This window comes from Schistocerca serialis, unplaced genomic scaffold (genome assembly GCF_023864345.2).
Source record: "Schistocerca serialis cubense isolate TAMUIC-IGC-003099 unplaced genomic scaffold, iqSchSeri2.2 HiC_scaffold_310, whole genome shotgun sequence".
Taxonomy (NCBI): Eukaryota; Metazoa; Arthropoda; class Insecta; order Orthoptera; family Acrididae; genus Schistocerca; species Schistocerca serialis.
The window spans coordinates 20001-27500 of NW_026047879.1; the positions used below are offsets into that span (position 1 = coordinate 20001).

The 7500-nt window shown below is 54.5% G+C and overlaps 3 non-coding genes across 3 annotated transcripts in view; all 3 read left to right on the forward strand.

Annotated features, from left to right (window-relative positions):
* Positions 1-3401: 3401 nt before the first annotated feature.
* On the forward strand, positions 3402-5310 carry LOC126444902 (small subunit ribosomal RNA). The gene has a single exon (XR_007582828.1). It is a non-coding gene; the product is annotated as a small subunit ribosomal RNA (ribosomal RNA).
* A 353-nt stretch (positions 5311-5663) lies between these two features.
* LOC126444901 (5.8S ribosomal RNA) lies at positions 5664-5818 on the forward strand. Its single transcript, XR_007582827.1, has one exon. It is a non-coding gene; the product is annotated as a 5.8S ribosomal RNA (ribosomal RNA).
* Positions 5819-6006: 188 nt separating this feature from the next.
* The window catches only part of LOC126444897 (large subunit ribosomal RNA), a 4222-nt gene continuing 2728 nt past the window's right edge, over positions 6007-7500 (forward strand). The window contains exon 1 of the ribosomal RNA XR_007582826.1: positions 6007-7500. This exon is cut by the window's right edge and continues 2728 nt beyond it. This is a non-coding gene — a ribosomal RNA (large subunit ribosomal RNA).

Sequence of the window (7500 nt, forward strand, 5' to 3'; positions counted from 1 at the left end):
GTGCCTTAACCTAACCTACGTTGTGCCTTAACCTAACCTACGTTGTGCCTTAACCTAACCTACGTTGTGCCTTAACCTAACCTACGTTGTGCCTTAACCTAACCTACGTTGTGCCTTAACCTAACCTACGTTGTGCCTTAACCTAACCTACGTTGTGCCTTAACCTAACCTACGTTGTGCCTTAACCTAACCTACGTTGTGCCTTAACCTAACCTACGTTGTGCCTTAACCTAACCTACGTTGTGCCTTAACCTAACCTACGTTGTGCCTTAACCTAACCTACGTTGTGCCTTAACCTAACCTACGTTGTGCCTTAACCTAACCTACGTTGTGCCTTAACCTAACCTACGTTGTGCCTTAACCTAACCTACGTTGTGCCTTAACCTAACCTACGTTGTGCCTTAACCTAACCTACGTTGTGCCTTAACCTAACCTACGTTGTGCCTTAACCTAACCTACGTTGTGCCTTAACCTAACCTACGTTGTGCCTTAACCTAACCTACGTTGTGCCTTAACCTAACCTATGTTGTGCCTTAACCTAACCTATGTTGTGCCTTAACCTAACCTATGTTGTGCCTTAACCTAACCTATGTTGTGCCTTAACCTAACCTATGTTGTGCCTTAACCTAACCTATGTTGTGCCTTAACCTAACCTATGTTGTGCCTTAACCTAACCTATGTTGTGCCTTAACCTAACCTACGTTGTGCCTTAACCTAACCCATATTGTACCTTAACCTAACCCATATTGTACCTTAACCTAACCCATATTGTACCTTAACCTAACCCATATTGTACCTTAACCTAACCCATATTGTACCTTAACGTAACCTAATTTGTGCCTTAACGTAACCTAATTTGTGCCTTAACGTAACCTAATTTGTGCCTTAACGTAACCTAATTTGTGCCTTAACGTAACCTAATTTGTGCCTTAACGTAACCTAATTTGTGCCTTAACGTAACCTAATTTGTGCCTTAACGTAACCTAATTTGTGCCTTAACGTAACCTAATTTGTGCCTTAACGTAACCTAATTTGTGCCTTAACGTAACCTAATTTGTGCCTTAACGTAACCTAATTTGTGCCTTAACGTAACCTAATTTGTGCCTTAACGTAACCTAATTTGTGCCTTAACGTAACCTAATTTGTGCCTTAACGTAACCTAATTTGTGCCTTAACGTAACCTAATTTGTGCCTTAACGTAACCTAATTTGTGCCTTAACGTAACCTAATTTGTGCCTTAACGTAACCTAATTTGTGCCTTAACGTAACCTAATTTGTGCCTTAACGTAACCTAATTTGTGCCTTAACGTAACCTAATTTGTGCCTTAACGTAACCTAATTTGTGCCTTAACGTAACCTAATTTGTGCCTTAACGTAACCTAATTTGTGCCTTAACGTAACCTAATTTGTGCCTTAACGTAACCTAATTTGTGCCTTAACGTAACCCATGTTGTGCCTTAACGTAACCCATGTTGTGCCTTAACGTAACCCAATTTGTGCCTTAACGTAACCCATGTTGTGCCTTAACCTAACCTATATTGTGCCTCAACCTAACCTATATTGCGCCTTAACCTGACGCACGTTGTCGCTGAACCTGCTCTGTAATTGTTATGCAACTCGTTAAATTAGTGTAGTGTTGCCTAACCGCAACCCTCGCAATATAGTTCGCTATTCGCACTGCCCGGTCCCCTGTGTATCGCGTCATGTTAAACACCTTGCAGGTGTTGCTGACTTTCCACATGCTCCTGCTATACACTGTAATGTGGATAGCAGCAGGACGTACATGCCCCCCCCCCTTCCCCCCTGCCTTCGCAAGCTGGTCGTTGAGAAGTTTGCATGTTCAATGCCCTTCGCATGCCGACGTACTCAGCCTACGTTGTGGTACGGCCTGTCACCTGTCCGCCGATGTACGCAAAACCCACAAACTGTACTGCACATTGGTCCGTATGTACTGAATGATACATCGTGGCACATGTGTGACCGTACGACGACTGCGCCTAGCAACGGCAGACCATACAGTCCAAATATTGTGCACGCAGCTACGTGTCGTCTCCCTATAAGAGCTGGATTGCAGTGTGGTACGCCATTCAGACGTGTGGGAGGAACGGACGCCCTGGATGGCGATCAGCATGAGCAGTCTGTTGATGTAGTGGAGCGTGTATTCGGACGTAGTCGTCTCTTCTCACACACCGTGATAGCATGTTGCACCGCGTTCCACATCTGCGACATCCTGCAGAGGCCGGCTGACAGTCGTTCGCGCAATGGACACCGCATACGTACGGGGGCTACCTTCCACGTGTTCTCGAGGCGTGCACATGTTGTTGCGTCTATGTGGGCAGACGTAGTGTGTTGTGACACCTGACACAGGCATGCAATACTCGTTGCAAATGGCGATGGACGTCTACGTTTGCTGGTGACGTTACGCAAATGAACAACAGGTAACCCGTTGTGGTGCGGTTGTTCTCGCTAGAGGTGAATCAGTGTTGGCGACGATCGGTCGAGCTATTAACCGGTTGTTTCAGGGATACCCACCATGCCCACGAACGTGAAAGGGGACCCACCATGCCCACGAACGCGAAAGGGGATCTGGGTGTGAGGCGATACGCGCGGCGGTGGCTGGGTGGGACCGTCCCCGGCCGGTGAGGGGGGGGCCGCCCGGCGTGCTGGCAGCGCGGTGCGTGGGCGCACGCGCTACAGCCGGCTGGTGGGGGCGGCCAGTGGCAGGCGCGCCGGCCGACGGACGCGGCAGGCGGCGCAGCTGCGCGCCGGCGCCCCCTGCTCGCGGCGCCTTGCGGCCAAAGTAGGTCCTCGCGGGCCCGGTGCGAAGCGCGGTGGCCATCTGCAGTGTGCTGGTCCGATTGAGGACTGTGTGCGCTGAGGATGCGCCGCCGCCCGGCGCTCGGCGCCGCGACGCCGTCTGCTGCTCGGTCGCCCCAGCGGTTCTCGCAGGTGGTTTGTATCGCAGCTGTGCGGACGTGTTGGCGCGTGCGCTGTGCTGGGAGAGTTCGCTTCGGCACCCAAGTGGGGCTTTTGTCCTTCTGTGGCGCTGGCGTTGGAGCTGCCGGTCACCGTAGGTGGCGCGTGTTGTCTCCCGCCGGCAATGCCACGACAGCACGCTCCCGGGCCTCTGTCGGCAGCGGCAAGCTCAGTTGGGAGCACGGGTGGTCGCACCTAAAGCGTCTACTCGCCTAACTCCGGGCGATTGCGCCTCTCTCGAACCCGACCAAGTACTTAGGACGGCGCTGCGCGCCGCCGGGACCTGAGAGGGTTTCGAGGTGTGTTGTGCAGGGGAGCTCAGCCTCCTCCTGTTTGCAGAATAATTGAGCGGACGCTTGCGTGTTCGCGCGGGCCCCCGGGACACACTCCCGGGCGGCCGGCTGCTCAGCTCTAGTTGACGCAGCTCCCTGGTTGATCCTGCCAGTAGTCATATGCTTGTCTCAAAGATTAAGCCATGCATGTCTCAGTACAAGCCGCATTAAGGTGAAACCGCGAATGGCTCATTAAATCAGTTATGGTTCCTTAGATCGTACCCACGTTACTTGGATAACTGTGGTAATTCTAGAGCTAATACATGCAAACAGAGTCCCGACCAGAGATGGAAGGGACGCTTTTATTAGATCAAAACCAATCGGTCGGCTCGTCCGGTCCGTTTGCCTTGGTGACTCTGAATAACTTTGGGCTGATCGCACGGTCCTCGTACCGGCGACGCATCTTTCAAATGTCTGCCTTATCAACTGTCGATGGTAGGTTCTGCGCCTACCATGGTTGTAACGGGTAACGGGGAATCAGGGTTCGATTCCGGAGAGGGAGCCTGAGAAACGGCTACCACATCCAAGGAAGGCAGCAGGCGCGCAAATTACCCACTCCCGGCACGGGGAGGTAGTGACGAAAAATAACGATACGGGACTCATCCGAGGCCCCGTAATCGGAATGAGTACACTTTAAATCCTTTAACGAGTATCTATTGGAGGGCAAGTCTGGTGCCAGCAGCCGCGGTAATTCCAGCTCCAATAGCGTATATTAAAGTTGTTGCGGTTAAAAAGCTCGTAGTTGGATTTGTGTCCCACGCTGTTGGTTCACCGCCCGTCGGTGTTTAACTGGCATGTATCGTGGGACGTCCTGCCGGTGGGGCGAGCCGAAGGCGTGCGACCGCCTCGTGCGTGCTCGTGCGTCCCGAGGCGGACCCCGTTGAAATCCTACCAGGGTGCTCTTTATTGAGTGTCTCGGTGGGCCGGCACGTTTACTTTGAACAAATTAGAGTGCTTAAAGCAGGCAAGCCCGCCTGAATACTGTGTGCATGGAATAATGGAATAGGACCTCGGTTCTATTTTGTTGGTTTTCGGAACCCGAGGTAATGATTAATAGGGACAGGCGGGGGCATTCGTATTGCGACGTTAGAGGTGAAATTCTTGGATCGTCGCAAGACGAACAGAAGCGAAAGCATTTGCCAAGTATGTTTTCATTAATCAAGAACGAAAGTTAGAGGTTCGAAGGCGATCAGATACCGCCCTAGTTCTAACCATAAACGATGCCAGCCAGCGATCCGCCGCAGTTCCTCCGATGACTCGGCGGGCAGCCTCCGGGAAACCAAAGCTTTTGGGTTCCGGGGGAAGTATGGTTGCAAAGCTGAAACTTAAAGGAATTGACGGAAGGGCACCACCAGGAGTGGAGCCTGCGGCTTAATTTGACTCAACACGGGAAACCTCACCAGGCCCGGACACCGGAAGGATTGACAGATTGATAGCTCTTTCTTGATTCGGTGGGTGGTGGTGCATGGCCGTTCTTAGTTGGTGGAGCGATTTGTCTGGTTAATTCCGATAACGAACGAGACTCTAGCCTGCTAACTAGTCGCGTGACATCCTTCGTGCTGTCAGCGATTACTTTTCTTCTTAGAGGGACAGGCGGCTTCTAGCCGCACGAGATTGAGCAATAACAGGTCTGTGATGCCCTTAGATGTTCTGGGCCGCACGCGCGCTACACTGAAGGAATCAGCGTGTCTTCCTAGGCCGAAAGGTCGGGGTAACCCGCTGAACCTCCTTCGTGCTAGGGATTGGGGCTTGCAATTGTTCCCCATGAACGAGGAATTCCCAGTAAGCGCGAGTCATAAGCTCGCGTTGATTACGTCCCTGCCCTTTGTACACACCGCCCGTCGCTACTACCGATTGAATGATTTAGTGAGGTCTTCGGACTGGTACGCGGCATTGACTCTGTCGTTGCCGATGCTACCGGAAAGATGACCAAACTTGATCATTTAGAGGAAGTAAAAGTCGTAACAAGGTTTCCGTAGGTGAACCTGCGGAAGGATCATTACCGACTAGACTGCATGTCTTTCGATGTGCGTGTCGTGTCGCGCAACACGCAGCTACCTGTACGGCTCGCAGTAGCCGTGCGCCGCGTGCGGAACCACGCGTTCGTCTCAAAACTAACGGCAATGTTGTGTGGTACGAGCGCTGAAGCGCTGGAGCGGCTGGCCTGCGGCACCTGGCGCCTGGCGCCGGTTTTGAATGACTTTCGCCCGACTGCCTGTCCGCTCCGGTGTGGAGCCGTACGACGCCCATCGGCCGTGAGGCCGTTGGACACTGAACGCTGGAACAGGGCCGCCACACGCCTCAGTCCCGCCTATGCAACTGTCTCGAAAGAGATGGTGGAAACTATGAAAAGATCACCCAGGACGGTGGATCACTCGGCTCGTGGGTCGATGAAGAACGCAGCAAATTGCGCGTCGACATGTGAACTGCAGGACACATGAACATCGACGTTTCGAACGCACATTGCGGTCCATGGATTCCGTTCCCGGGCCACGTCTGGCTGAGGGTCGGCTACGTATACTGAAGCGCGCGGCGTTTGCCCCGCTTCGCAGACCTGGGAGTGTCGTGGCCGCCTGTGGGGCCGGCCGCGTCTCCTTAAACGTGCGATGCGCGCCCGTCGCCTGGCGGTTCGCATACCGGTACTTACTCGGTAGCGTGCACAGCCGGCTGGCGGTGTGGCGTGCGACACCTCGTACAACGACCTCAGAGCAGGCGAGACTACCCGCTGAATTTAAGCATATTACTAAGCGGAGGAAAAGAAACTAACAAGGATTCCCCCAGTAGCGGCGAGCGAACAGGGAAGAGTCCAGCACCGAACCCCGCAGGCTGCCGCCTGTCGTGGCATGTGGTGTTTGGGAGGGTCCACTACCCCGACGCCTCGCGCCGAGCCCAAGTCCAACTTGAATGAGGCCACGGCCCGTAGAGGGTGCCAGGCCCGTAGCGGCCGGTGCGAGCGTCGGCGGGACCTCTCCTTCGAGTCGGGTTGCTTGAGAGTGCAGCTCCAAGTGGGTGGTAAACTCCATCTGAGACTAAATATGACCACGAGACCGATAGCGAACAAGTACCGTGAGGGAAAGTTGAAAAGAACTTTGAAGAGAGAGTTCAAAAGTACGTGAAACCGTTCTGGGGTAAACGTGAGAAGTCCGAAAGGTCGAACGGGTGAGATTCACGCCCATCCGGCCACTGGCCTCCGCCCTCGGCAGATGGGGCCGGCCGCCCGCGCGGAGCAATTCGCGGCGGGGTCGTGTCCGGTTGCCTTTCCACTCGCCGCGGGGCGGGGCCGTTCCGGTGTGCGGTGGGCCGCACTTCTCCCCTAGTAGGACGTCGCGACCCGCTGGGTGCCGGCCTACGGCCCGGGTGCGCAGCCTGTCCTTCCGCGGGCCTCGGTTCGCGTCTGTTGGGCAGAGCCCCGGTGTCCTGGCTGGCTGCCCGGCGGTATATCTGGAGGAGTCGATTCGCCCCTTTGGGCGCTCGGGCTCCCGGCAAGCGCGCGCGGTTCTTCCCGGATGACGGACCTACCTGGCCCGGCCCCGGACCCGCGCCGCTGTTGGCTCGGGATGCTCTCGGGCGGAATAATCGCTCCCGTCAGCGGCGCTTCAGCTTTGGACAATTTCACGACCCGTCTTGAAACACGGACCAAGGAGTCTAACATGTGCGCGAGTCATTGGGCTGTACGAAACCTAAAGGCGTAATGAAAGTGAAGGTCTCGCCTTGCGCGGGCCGAGGGAGGATGGGGCTTCCCCGCCCTTCACGGGGCGGCGGCCTCCGCACTCCCGGGGCGTCTCGTCCTCATTGCGAGGTGAGGCGCACCTAGAGCGTACACGTTGGGACCCGAAAGATGGTGAACTATGCCTGGCCAGGACGAAGTCAGGGGAAACCCTGATGGAGGTCCGTAGCGATTCTGACGTGCAAATCGATCGTCGGAGCTGGGTATAGGGGCGAAAGACTAATCGAACCATCTAGTAGCTGGTTCCCTCCGAAGTTTCCCTCAGGATAGCTGGTGCTCGTACGAGTCTCATCCGGTAAAGCGAATGATTAGAGGCCTTGGGGCCGAAACGACCTCAACCTATTCTCAAACTTTAAATGGGTGAGATCTCCGGCTTGCTTGATATGCTGAAGCCGCGAGCAAACGACTCGGATCGGAGTGCCAAGTGGGCCACTTTTGGTAAGCAGAACTGGCGCTGTGGGATGA